The sequence below is a fragment of the Prunus mume genome, linkage group LG4 (assembly GCF_029339155.1).
Source record: "Prunus mume cultivar Tortuosa linkage group LG4, ASM2933915v1, whole genome shotgun sequence".
Taxonomy (NCBI): domain Eukaryota; kingdom Viridiplantae; phylum Streptophyta; class Magnoliopsida; order Rosales; family Rosaceae; genus Prunus; species Prunus mume.
Window position 1 is genome coordinate 12,214,082 of NC_142701.1, and position 14,179 is coordinate 12,228,260.

A 14,179-nucleotide genomic window follows, 5' to 3' on the forward strand; every position below is an offset into this window, starting at 1 on the left:
TTTGTTGCTAAATACAAAGTTCCTTGGATCCTCAAATGGTCCTACAAAGTAACCAAAGATACCAGAGTTTTTGCCCACCAATTCTCTATTAAATGGTGGGACAAATCACTACAAGAAAAATAGGCTAATGTGACAAAAAAACTTCCTCACATTAGGCAAAATTTCCTCGCAGCTACGTTAAAGTGACCATATTCTGGCGTCACAAGGGTCGTCACATTAGGCCCTTCACCCGATGTCAAATGTGACGACTATAACTTAGTGTCACATATAGTACACTGTGATGATGTATGAATTTGTCACTGTTTACAATATGTGACTTCTCATGTTTTGTCACATTGTTTCTTTTGTGACACGTAACAATAGGTCACCTAATTCATTTTTTGATGACTGGCAAGTGGTCACATGGTATCTAATATGACGATAGACAAGTTGTCACAACGTTCAATTTGTGATGCTTTATAAATTGTCACTTTATTTAAAATATGACATATAACAAATTGTCACATTGTATAATTTGTTATGCCTAAAAAACTCATCACAATTGATAATACGTGTGAATGATTTCATGACAGTGATCCTAATAAATATAATACTCTGCATCAAGAATACAGAAGCTTCATATCATAGATGAATAATATCCAAAATAGCATATCCAAGTTAATCATATATCCAAGGTTCTAAACACACTTAATATCCAAAATAACATAATATAAACATGTAAATCTCATCCTAGGTTGTTGCCGACAGCATCAAAGCTGCACGCAACATTGACATCAACTGTTCATTATCTAGCCCACCATTGTTGGATGCCTCTAGCTGCCACCAAATTAGCCCTTATATTTGAATAATCTTCCTGCACACTTTGATTGGAGCCTCCCTAGTCTTGCTTTGGTTGGAGCCTCCCTAGTTATACCAATCTGTCAAAACATTAACATATATATGGATCAATGAGTTATCAAAACCTACAGCAATTGATAACTAGCAAGTAATCAGATCATCTCCTACAATGGAATTGGTTGGAAGAGAATCGCATATGTGCTGCTTCTTGTATCTTTCAAAAGTGTCTAAAGATGCATGCTTGTGCCATCTACAAACTATAAATTTGATGGACAATTCTTACGAAATGGGAAAAAAATTCCTACTAAGTCGAAAGTACAATTATGAGTACTTCCCACAACTTATAAGTCATAAGCACCATCCAGAAGGAAGAATATATAAATAGATAAAATATCTTCTTCTAACATGTAAACAGAAAATTAGAAATTATCAAGTACAAGATTTCTCAAGCAAAGTTATTATCATGAATATTTAACCAATACCTGAGTTATACACGAACCAACATCTACATGAATGTCAGCACCTTCTCTACGAAAATTGGTATCCCTAACCTGCAAACAAATTTAATGCATAAATATATATTACACGAAAGCATTATACATTCTAAGGAATCAATAATGAGAAAGAAAAAGAAAAGAAAAAAAGCAAGGACATCATCAGGATGAAGGACTTATGCAGCACCAAATTGATTTCCATCAGGATTAGCCCCACTAATTACAAAAGCAAGCAGATAAATTAGTACCAACATTTGTAATCTGACCTATGTTGTAAATGATGATTCATGATTATTTTAATAAAATGAGCAAATTTATTACCATTATCAAAGTCAAAAGCTTTGGATTTAAAATTTACACTATCCCACCACAACAACTGCCAAGACCAAAAGGAAAGTAAATAAATTAACTTATTAAATTATATATGGCATTCCAAAATCCAAAGCACCAGAACAAGCTTGAAAGGGATGAAAACAGAGTTTACCTACTTTTTGGTTTACTGAAGTTTTAAGAGTGACAATAGGGTCACACTTGTTCTGCTAACTCACACTTCATCATCCTTGTTATCTAAATCCTGTGAAAAAACTAGAGTACTGAGTTATCAGAATAAAAAATAAAAGGCAATAAAATTCTAACTAAATCTAAATGGAATTTTCCTTGGAAGGAGGCTTTATCAGCATCTAGTGTAAGAGATACAAAGGCAAACCAAACCAGAAACTGTCCTATATTCAAGTCTCAAAAATGAAAATCATATGGTTCATAGAAATAACTGAAATTAATGGCAAAATTAAGAATCCATAACAGCACCCACAATATCCAATCAGAAAAACAACTTGAGATATATGAAAAAATGAAACCCATATGAGATTCATACATTGAGAGTCAAGATTCTGAAGACAACAGGATCATCCAACATTATAATAACAGAAAATATGAAGAACCTAAAATAATAAAAATGACAGAATGCAGGGATTTGGCCAAAGTAGAGATACACCTGGTGATTGGATCAATGATTGGATCATTTTCATTACACTAACAACAAAAAGCAATAATAATAATAAAATTTCTATAGCGCTTGCTTGCAGCAAGAAATCTGACGCAAATAATCAATTTTTTTTTAATAGTGCTTGCTTTAAACATTCAAAATAATCAAATTGGTAAGATCCCATTCCAACATCAGTTTTTTAGTCCCAACTTACAGAGTTCAAGAGTTACAAATATCCAGAATCTGGACAAGACGTTTATGTGAAGCTAATCAAAATAGTTGAAAAAATACGCAATTACTCAATGTTTACTTTCCTCTTGAACCTAAAATCTTAAAACTTAAATTTATTCCTTTTAGCTTTCACCAACCCATGACATTTTTAAGTGCCCAATTTGAAGTGAGCATTCATAACGCAGTTGAAAGCTACTCAAATACAACCCAATAAACATAATTAGAAAGACAAAAGGAAAAAATGGCGAATTGGGCTTACCAAAGTATCATCTAAAGTGCCAACAAGAATGTATTTGCAATTTTGTGCTAACTGAATGAAAGAAATTGGGGTTTCTCATCATAAATCACTTGTTGTCTTGTCATCTGTGATAATAGAAGTGTGAGAAATTGGGGTTTAAACCTGTAAAGGCATACCTTCTTCAATCTTTCTCCTTTTTTACTTCCCCCAATTGAAAAGAAAGCTAAGAACAGAGGGATGGTTTATGGAGAATTTGGTGAGAAAGAGCCAGAGAAACAACAGTAATATGAGAGAGAGAGAGAGAGAGAGAGAGAGAGAGAGAGAGAGAGAGAGAGACGCAGTCTGAGAAGAGATGAGAGAGGATTTGGGGTTAAGTGTGGGTTAGGGTTGGAGAGAGTATCTGAGGGTTAACACGCACCAAATTTAAATTTGGTGAAAAAAAAAGAGCGCACACAAAAAATTGAGGGAAAACATTTGTGACGCCCTAAAATATTATTTGTGACCCCCAAGCCTCACAAATAACTGGTAGTCTCTCCCGCCCAAAACCGCCGAACTATTTGTGAGGGATTTGGCCTTCCTCCAAAATTGCAGATGTCTTCGTTGTCTTATGAGTGACGACTTGATAAATTCGTCACAAATACCTATTATATGTGACGACTTTACAAGCCTCACTTTTTATTTGGTCACATTAGCCTTTTTTTCTTGTAGTGAATTCGAAGTTGACAGAATTGCCAAATATGTCTACAATGATTTGCCCCATGATCCTATTCTGCATCTGGCCTCCCCCACTGGTTCAACCCGATCTTCTCTTTTAGTTGAAGGAAAATCGAAGTCTGAACTCCAAGAAATTGCTCGCCAGTTGATAATTCAAGCCTCTCAAATGGATGATGATGAGGACATTGAAAATGACTCTCCTTCGTCGTCTAGTTGTCAGCCCATGCAGAGCCCTGCTAAGCCTAAGTCTTGGTATGAAGACAGCCAGGACCCCTATGATGCCTATGATTTGAATTCTGATTAGGTTCCTAGTTGCAGACACAATAATTGCCCCGGAGAATATGATTGAAGCATCTTATAAGTAGCCACCTGCTTTCTCGTGTCTCTACAATCATTATTCCCCGTCATTTCAGCAAAAGTTGCCTGAGCAAAAGCATAAAGGAAAAAGTTATTCCTTCTAAAAAAGACAAAATTGATAGTTGAATTGGTTCTTTCCCGTGCCTCTACAGTGGAAATAACCATAGTTGCTTTTTGGTTACTACAGTTACTTAACCATAGTTGTTTCTTTCTATTTAAGCTGGCCTCGGCCTCATTGTAAGCAGGTTACAATTAACAATTCAATTTTTTAAAGATTCTCTCTAAACAATTTGGAGAAATCATCTTTGTAAACACTGAGTGTTCTTGTATCTGAAGAGACTTCAGCAGTTGTTGTCTGAAACTCTTGTGAGTATAAATAAAGTTGTTATTTTCAGTTATCTCTATTTTGAGTAATTTCATATAAGCATTATTTTTTATTTTCCAATGCGATCCTCTCGATGTCACGAGCGCGTAGGTGTGCTCAGATTTCAATTTGGATACCGTTAGAGTCCCGAACGGATATCGCATATTGCGCATTTTTTGGGTTCGCTAGGTTTGGACCGTTGGATGGTCCTAAGGTTATACTATGTGGATCTAGGTATTACCAGGATCGTATAGGATTCCACGGATCGTAAAACTGAGTCCCGGATACTCCGGAAATGCCAACCCTAGAGTTAGGGTTTTAGTAACCGTTCGATCGTGAGCGATTCGACCTTCCGATCTGGACCAAACTTGCAGGACATGTGTCCTAAACCATGAAGCATTCATAGAAATTGTCGGATTGGAATTTGGAGGTCGTGGGCCCCACGGGCCCGATTGACCAAGTTTGGATAGTTTGATCCCGAGTTGACTGTGAGACATTTGTGATAGTTCTACCTTCCCAGGAAGAGTAAAATGACTGCAGTGATAGGTCTTGAAGTTATGAGGGTTATGGGGAATGTTCAATTTACAGGGGAGGCTCTGCAGAAATTTCGATAGAGAGTCTCGCACCCTACTCCTTTTGAAAAGGAGGTTACAGATCTAGTGAGTGGGCCCGACATCGAGTGATGTCGGGTTTCCACAGATTCGTCTCGGGTTCCGGAAGTTCGGGCGGTCTGTCACCGCATCACATCGTCGTCTACTGTTTTCCTTATGCCATCTCATGTCTGTAGCAGTATGAGTCGACATATACAATCACTGTAGCCTAGGTTTTAGGGGCAGATAACACATGACTTTTTGTAGAATAACCTCTCTTTGCATATAGGGCATGTATCCAATGTTTCATGTCTGTGGCAGTATGTCGTTCTATTCTGAGATGTCATCTTGAACCTCGACTCTTTGCATATAGGGCATATATCCAATGTTTCATACTCTATGTAGAATAACATGCAATTGTTTTTGCAAACATGAATTTTTTCATAACCCAATCCAAGACCATTCAATATCTTTTGCGCTTGTCTATGGTCTTTGGGCAAACAATTGTCCGTCGGAAGCATTCTCTTGAAAACCCCCAAAAAGTAATCAAAACACAGGTTCAACATATGATACTTTATTTTTCCGTGCATTAGCTCCACAATGGCCGTGAGAACGGAAAAGCTCTCGCACCTTGGGTATAACTCTTGGTTGGCACTTTTTAACAATTGTTCATATTGTTCGAACTCTGCACTGTCCATTGGGGTAGGCACGTCATCTTCCCCTTCCTGATTGATGTTGGTCGATGCAAATGGACAAGCATTATTTATAATATCCATGACTTGTTCATTAGGATCCACAATAGGTTCAATATTGTCTACCCTTGTGGCATGTGAAGACAAAGAATTGTCTAATTGTTCCCCGTGAAGGTTTCAAATGTTATATGTCTCAATCATTCCATTCCTTACTAAATGAAAGCCAACATTTTCAATTGCCTCCCACAATGTGTTATTACACCTCCTACAAGGACAACGGATTCTAGTTGCACTCGGGTTGTGTCTATGTGCAAACTCAATAAAATCCTCGATTCCATTCAAGTATTCGTCTGCGCATCTATTCGGGTTCTGTATTTACCTCTGCTCATAATTCCTGAAACCACAATCACAACACAACAACTTCATACGAAGTTATAATGTCACCTTATGCCTCTAGTAAGGGCCCTATCCTATTCGGGAATGCATAGTTCTGTCACATAACCTACAGCTACATGAGATTAGATTTCGACGTGGATAAATTTGGCAGCATCTCGACATGTGTCTTGAGGTGTGCATAGGCATAAATACCTACGTACCACCCAAGAACGTGCGAGATGACACCGAAATCTCCACAATCGAAATCTAATTCTGTAGCCGTAGATTACGTGACAACACTATGCATTACCAAACCGTCCAAATAATGGGACAATTCAAGAATTAATTAGACTGCAGTCATGCTTTACGCATCCATGCATGAAATCCAACTAATCTCGAACGGGAAACTAAGTGTTACTAAAAAATAATAATAAAAGTAAAATTAACTTCGTACATCACAACACATTGTGCTACGTCACGCACAATTTAACAACATAATATAAATATAATTCAACAACAAAAAATATAAATATAACAAACTAAGTTCAACATAATGTAATGAATTTAATATCAAATGAATGAAATACCTTCTCAATCGTTCTCCACAATCGCAATTTACAAATATCTATAATGAGAAAAAAAATTAATACCGTTGGTACGAATTTACATTAATACTTTTAAACAAATGACAAAAATACTTACCCAATGAGCGTATTGAATTCAAAGCATAGGCAGCAGACGGAGGAAAAATCGAAATGGCAGAAAATTTTAGTAATCTGCCTCTGCAATGGCAGATTGCAGAGATGTAGACGAAGGATTTTGCGCCACGAAAGAACATTTTCGTCGCGCGAGCACCTGTCAACATCGGGCTTTTGCGCGGCGGAACACTGTCAACATCGGGCTTTTGCGCGACGGAACACCTTTGTCATCGCGCAAACTCATAACGGCGTCGCGCATGCGCAAGAAAGTGCCGACATCAAACCTTGCGCGACGAAGCATACTTCCGTTGTGCAAGTATTTGGCGCCATTTTCTGTCCACCTGGCGAAATTCGAAACCGTTGCACAAAGATATCTTTCGCGACGATCATCATCGTGGCACAAATATTTGGCACCAAAAAAATACACCCGGTTTTTCCTTCCGTACTTTGTGCGATTTAATCATTTATTTGTCGCACAAAGACCCTTAGCGCGACCAACTCTGTTGTCCCACAAATATTTGGTGCCAAAAAAAAAAACCCCCGCATTTTTCTTCCCCACTTTGCATGACGACTCATTTGTTTGTCGCGCATTAGCACGACCAAAAGTTTCGTCGCGCATGTTTTCATCTTTTTCGCAACGAATAATTTTTTTCGTCACTGCAGTGTCTTTTGCGTGACAAATTTTCCTTCATCGCGCAAATAGTAAAATGTAGTAGTGGTACCCTTTCGAAGGGATCAAACCAACGTAGTTCGGAATTGATTTGTGTGGAGATAGATATTTGATTTGTGGGAATTTGGTTGATATAACCAGTTAATCAAATTTGGTTGTGGTTGCACATCTATTGAGATGCTAGACTGCCTTCATACCCTTAATGGGATCAAACTGATGTAGTTCCAAAGTTTAGAAATTAATGAGTAAGTATAGCCCAATAATTTAGAATTTGTGCCTTTAAGACGATTTGAAGATTTTCATAAATAGATAACCCATGAGAAAAAATTAGAAATTAATGGGTAAGTGTGGCCCACTAATGCAGAATTTGTTTTTGAGAGATTTGAATTTAATCTCATTGAAATTTGCTTGGGTAGCTGACCCATGGGAAAAATTGAAAATTAATGGGTAAGTGTGGCCTACTAATTTAGAATTTGTATTTGAGATATTTGAATTTAATTTCATTGAAATTTGCATAGGTAGATGACCCACGGAAAAACTGGATGGTTTTGCACCATTTTTCTTATTGTCATTGTCTAAGAAAACGAATGAGCAATTTTGATTAACCCGCTAATTTTCTACAATTGACATTTGCATTTGGGAAAGTGTTTAGGCGAATTTGGTTAAGATAAACCAGGGATTCAAATTGGGTTGTGGTTGCGTCTATTGGGATGCTAGACTACCTAAGTACCCTTAATGGGATCAAACCGACGTAGTTCCAAATTTAGAAATTAATGGGTTAAGTGTGGCCCACTAATTGAGAATTTATGTTTGAGAGATTTGAAATTGATCTCAATGAAATTTTCATGGGTAGATGACCCATGAGAAATATTGGATGGTGTTGTACCTTTAGGGGCTTTTTCTTCCGATAGCTGTAAATAGGTGGGCTGCCGTAAAGGGCAGATTGATGAAATTGTCCCCTTTGTTGAGTTCGAAAATCAAGCCCCAAAATGCTTCGAAAAGGCAGTAGAGACTTAGGAAACATCTTGGTTTTCTTCACCAATCAAAGCAACAACAACTTACAGATAAATTCTTGGCTTGGCATGAGAAGCTTGTGGCATAGGAGCAAAATTGTCATGAGTTTAGCACTGAAGAGAAAACTAAGTGTTCCTAGGGGAAAGATGTGGTATTAAGGTTGGAGAGAAAGGATTTTGCAGAGAGGTTTGGTTGAGCATGAGGAAAAAGAGAGAAAAAGGTAGCTTGAGTGTTTTTTCGGCAGCTTGACAGAGACTCTGTCAAGTGTCAGAACAGCTTGCCAATAGGGAAAATGAGCTGAGCATGAAATTGCTGGGTTTTGGGAGTAAGAGAGGAAGCTTGCTCTCTGATGTAGTTGATGCTTGTTGGGTGGAAGAGGCCCCTTTTATAACCGATGGAAGTTGACATTTTTCAAGAAACCCTAATGATTTCTATCCAATTTGGCCAAGTCTTTCCCTTCCTTTCTCCCCTCATCCTTTCAATCATCCTATTTTGGTGAAATTTCCTCTGCCCATTTGCATAAAATCAGGGATTTTGGGTGCTCAAAGCCATTTTCCGCAGCTGCCTTAGAATTCCCATTTTCAGCTATTTCCTTCCTTTCATTTCTTCCTTTTTTTATGGCCAGGTCTGATGAGGGAAGGAGAATGGGTGTGCATGCTGGTTCAAAGGGTGATCTACGCTCCAATATCCCTTGGTCATTTGGAAGTTTTTGCTTGAAACTTTTTCTTCCCATGTACTAGAGCTTTGCAACAGCTTTTCAGACTTTCTTTCTTGGCTTCTGTTTTCCAACAAAGTGCTGATGGTTCTGCAGGTCTTCATTTTATTTATGTGGGCCTTCTAGAACAATGGATTGACTTATCAAATAAATGGGCCAACTTCACCAAGGTTTGGCTTGAGGTGTTGGGCTTTTTGGTTGAGTCAATAGACTATTTTGGTTGGGCTATTTTTATTTGGAGTGATGGGATATTCTTTTCTCTCTTGTGCTTACCCACATGTTTGGGCCTATGAAATGGGCTTGAGTCTCGAGGCTCCCAAGCAACCTGGGATTTCCATTTCTCGGCCCATCAATGGGCCTCATGAAAATTTATTACCATACATACCACAGCCCACTCAAGCGAGCCCTAGGCATCTTGCATGGCTTGGGCCCACTTAAGCTTGTAGCGTGACATGATGCTTATTTGGTTGGCGTGGCATGTGTGCAAAGCGTATATAACAAACTTTCACATGCCCAAATTGGGTTTCTTCTCGATAAGGTATCATATTCGGTCGAAATTTATTTGGGCTGAAGCGTGGATTTTTTGGGCCTCAACATTAGCCCCCTTGATTATTGGGGCCATGAATGTGTATTGAAATGGTCCAAATAATCAATTTCCAGCCCAAAATAAATTGCAGTGGCATGGCATGGCATGACATGGGTTTAGGAGCAACTCAAGAATAACCAGTTAAGGGTCTCTGAAATTATAGCCAGGTCTTTTCCGAGAAGGTTGGAGGGGTCACAATGGTCCCGCTTAAAACCCAATCCTTCTTAAACACCGAGGGTGTTGCCTTGAAGAACTTTCCTAGACACTGTAATTTTTGGAGGTCACTTACTATAGTTACCAAGAGTTGGCATGACAGAGAAGAAAATGCTTAGTGGATTAGCTCAAGATAACTACTTAGCTTGCGTGATTTATTTGTTTAAGTGACTAGAGAGGCTTGATTCTGCATGGTTGATATTGGCTTGTATGCTTGGATGCTTGGCATGTGTATGCTTGATTTTGGCTTGATGCTTGGCATTGTCATGTATGCTTGATTTTGGCTTGTATGCTTGGATGCTTGGCATTGGCGTACGCTTTATTTTTGCTTGTATGTGTGGTATTGCTTGGTATTGGCATGTATGCTTGATTTTTGCTTGTATGCTTGTATTGCTTGGCATTGGCATGTATGCTTGATATTTGAAATAAGGCATGTGCTGGAAATTATTTTGTTTGGCATGGAATAGGTGCTGGAAAAAACGTGACTTGGCTTGGCATGATTAGCTTGGATTTGGATAATCTAATGGTTGAGTTGAATCAAGATATAGCTTGATCTGGCATGAGGGTTCACTTTTCCGGTAGCGTGAATATAAAGCTTGTGTTATTTTTCATACAACACATCATTATCATCCATGTTTTGCTTGGCTTGAATCTTGGTTATTGGGGTTTTGGAATTGCTGTTGGTGGTGACTGCAATGAATTTCTTCCTCAGCCCCCAAGTGCACCATAATCATCAGAAAAAGGTTTGATTGGCATGAGCTGCAAAAACTCTTGCAGCGTGGCCTTCTGAGTCTTTGTTTGGGACATTGCATGGCGTGATGAACTTAGGATATCCCTTTGTTGCAATGGGGACAATTTGGCATGATATGGTGATAGCATGGCTTCTTCTCTGTGCTTCCAGCAGCTAGAACTGCCAAGTTCTAATTTTTATGATGACTATGTGGCCTGAAAAGCTTGATCTTGTGATATCTGGTTTGGTTTGCTTGAAATGATTACATCAAGTGAAATGCTTGAGTTGCATGGTTTGTGTGGATTAATTCACAAATGCTTGTATTGATGCATGGTGGGTTGAAGAAGAGATATGAGCTTGAGAGAGCATAAGAGAGCTGGGAGCGTTGTCTCCTTGCTGGCTTAGCCTTCACATGGACAAAATTCTGTTGCCCCTTTCTTTTGAATTTTTTATTATTTGCAAGTGGCTGCCCTCTTTTCCTTTCATTTGGCATGGCATGCTTTATTTTCTGATTTTCTCTCATTCTCTTCTTTCTTCTTCTTCTTCAAGACCCAAACTCGTGGGTATTGTGCATCAGTATATAAGTCATATTTCGGAAGCTCTGATCAGAAAACTTCCTTGATGAAAGTTGTTCATCTGCTTGAGTACTATAGCCTGTAAAATTTGTAGAATTTGTAGAATTTTTCTGATACCTCAAAGCTGGTCTGTAACTTCTGCATTTATCCATGGCTGGTGAGTTTCTGCAGATTTTGCTTTTGCATGTGTCTTTAACTTATGATGCTTGGATGATTGCGCTTGCTTCAAAAAATTTGCTCAAAATTATGTTGTTTATAACGTATCCAAAATTGAGGATCATCCACCCATTCTAGTGCTCTCTGCCTCCATTTTTCTAAAGCATGTTCATGAGTTGATGTTGATGCCTTTGTTGCATGCTTGTCTTCTATGCTTGAATGCTTGAGTTCCTTTGTATGTCCCAGCATTTGTGAACTAGAAATCAAATTCTGAGGTTGAGCTTCTGGTTTAGGATTCTAGCTTGGTGGTAAACAAGAATCATACAAGCTCACTTGGGTAATGCATGCCAAGTGTTTGTCAAAATATCTCAAAGTAGCTTGCTGGCTGTTTTTTGAACTTTTGAAATGTTTCTTTTCGAATCTGAGTTGAAGCTTTTAAGACATGAAAATGGACTTCTCAATGGTTACATTGGACTTAGACTTACATCACTTGAAGAAAAAATGAATTTTTGGTGGAATTTCAAAGTAAGGGCTAAGCTGCTGGAGCTGTGCAGTTTCTGCTGCATGGGCTGTTTTGGAAATTTGTTTGACATGCTTCCCTAACTCAAAATGCAATGAACTTTTGGGAGAATGGAGCTTGATATGTCTAGTTCTAATCTGGAAAGTTTGGGATTTGTTGGTTGTAAGCTTGATTTATAGTGATTTTCTAAAGGTGGGATGTTCTAGCTAGGATGGTTGGAAAGCTTGTGTATAAGTTTTGCTTGGCATGCTTCTTTTTGTTGAGAATTTGGCATGTCCTTTCTATTGGCATTGAGTACTGATCTGAATATTGCTAGAGCATGTTCTAGAGCAATATTGTCGTTAGAGCATGAAGTGGAATGGTATTGTCGTAAGAGCATGAGTTCTTCAATTTGCTTTGAAATGCTCGAATTGCTTGGAATGCTTGAATGAAATGAAATTTCTTGGCATGTGAATTGGTATCACGCCCTGTGAATTTTGTCAAATGCTTGATAGATGAGTTTGCTTGCACTTTGAGAAAATTTTTCTTCCGGCACCTCCGTTTGTGTATGAGTACCTTTCCAGCGTCTGATTTTGGCTAACATATTCTCTTGTTTTAGAAGCTTCAAAGCATGATAAATCATGATAAGTCTAATTTTCTAGGATTTTGATAGCATGAAAGTGAGTCTTGGTCTCTTGGAACTTGTCTTTGGAAAACATTATGCTTTAATAGCAATTATGCTTCCGGCACCCCCTTTCTATTAACTAGTTCCCTTCCGGCACCTGATCCGGCCAACGTACTCCCTTGTTTCTTTTTCAGGCTTGATTGAGAGGTTCCAAAGCATGAGGAATGCCATCTTCTTACTGATTTGCTGGGATCTTGATAGAATAAAGGTGAGTTTTTCATCTTGACTTGCAATATGAAGGCTTATGAAAGATTTGAATTGCTTGACCGGAGGGACTTTGGGTGAGAAAGAGAACAAGCTAGTTCTTGAGGCTGTTTTGAGTTTTCTTCCAGAGATGTGATGAGTTTGTTGAACTATTGCTATGGGAGAATGGATGATTGTAGGAAAATATGCTTCCAGCACCTGTGTTTTATTTTCATGAGTACCTCTCCAGCGTCTGTATCTTTTTTCAGACTTGACTTATAGGTTCCAAAGCACGAGAAAAACAAGCTAGTCGTTGAGGCTGCTTTGAGTGTTCTTTTAGAGGTACAATGAGGTTGTTTAATTGTTGTAAGGATGGATTGAAATCGGGTAGAGGCTAAGAAGGTTTGAAAAAAAAATAATAATAATAATAAGGCAAGTGGTGTAAATAGTGATGAATGAATGTATATAGCTTGGACTTGGTTGAAGATGTGAATAAAGTTGAATCACAGCTCTCGAAACTGAGGCATAACTTGGTTTAGCATGAGAAACTTTGAAGTGCTTGTTGCTTGACCTTTTTTTTTTTTTCAATTGGTAGGAAGCCCCCAAGTCATTTGGAATTGAATTTTGACTCATCTTCTTTTTCTTACAGATTTGCTTGGCACGAAGCCCCAAAGTATTTTGGAGTTTGCATGTTTAGTTTGCTTCAATGGCATGATTGATAGATTTGCCTAAGCCCCCAGCCTTTGTACAAGATATGGTTTTGCTTGAGAATGGAGATCTCTTTATTTTCTCTGGTTTATTGCTTCTGGCCTTCTTCTTCGAAGGTGTTGCTGAAGATAATGGCATGATCCCCAACAGAGTCGCCATTTTATGTAGGGCTTTTTTCTTCCAACAGCTGTAAATGAGTTGGGCTGCCGTAAATGACAGATTGATGAAATTGTCCCCTTTGTTTGAGTTCGAAAATCAAGCCCCAAAATGCTTTGAAAATCAAGCCCCAAAATTCCTTAGGAAACATCTTGGTTTTCTTCACCAATCAAAGCAACAACAACTTACAGATAAATTCTTGGCTTGGCATAAGAAGCTTGTGGCATGAGAGCAAAATTGTCATGAGTTTAGCACTGAAGAGAAAACTAAGTGTTCCTAGGGGAAAGATGGGGTATTAAGGTTGGAGAGAAAGGATTTTGCAGAGAGGTTTGGTTGAGCATGAGGAAAAAGAGAGAAAAAGGTGGCTTGAGTGTTTTTCCGGCAGCTTGACAGAGACTCTGTCAAGTGTCAGAACAGCTTGCCAATAGGGAAAACTAAGGGAAAATGATGAGCTGAACACGAAATTGCTGGGTTTTGGGAGTAAGAGAGGAAGCTTGCTATCTGATGTAGTTGATGCTTGTTGGGTGGAAGAGGCCCCTTTTATAGCCGATGGAAGTTGACATTTTCCAAGAAACCCTAATGGTTTCTATCCAATTTGGCCAAGTCTTTCCCTTCCTTTCTCCCCTCATCATTTCAATCATCCTATTTTGGTGAAATTTCCTCTGCCCATTTGCATAAAATCAGGGATTTTGGGTGCTCAAAGCCATTTCCCGC

The 14,179-nt window shown here is 38.5% G+C and overlaps 1 long non-coding RNA gene across 2 annotated transcripts; it reads right to left on the reverse strand.

Annotated features, from left to right (window-relative positions):
• Window positions 1-794: 794 nt before the first annotated feature.
• Window positions 795-3,184, reverse strand: LOC148917916 (uncharacterized). Of its 2 annotated transcripts, none has more exons than XR_016125851.1 (4): window positions 2,807-3,184; window positions 1,820-1,905; window positions 1,320-1,388; window positions 795-917 (listed from the first exon to the last, which is right to left on the reverse strand). It is a non-coding gene; the product is annotated as an uncharacterized LOC148917916 (long non-coding RNA). The 2 variants fall into 2 exon arrangements; XR_016125852.1 differs by having other exon boundaries at window positions 1,816-1,905.
• Between the last annotated feature and the right edge of the window lie 10,995 nt (window positions 3,185-14,179).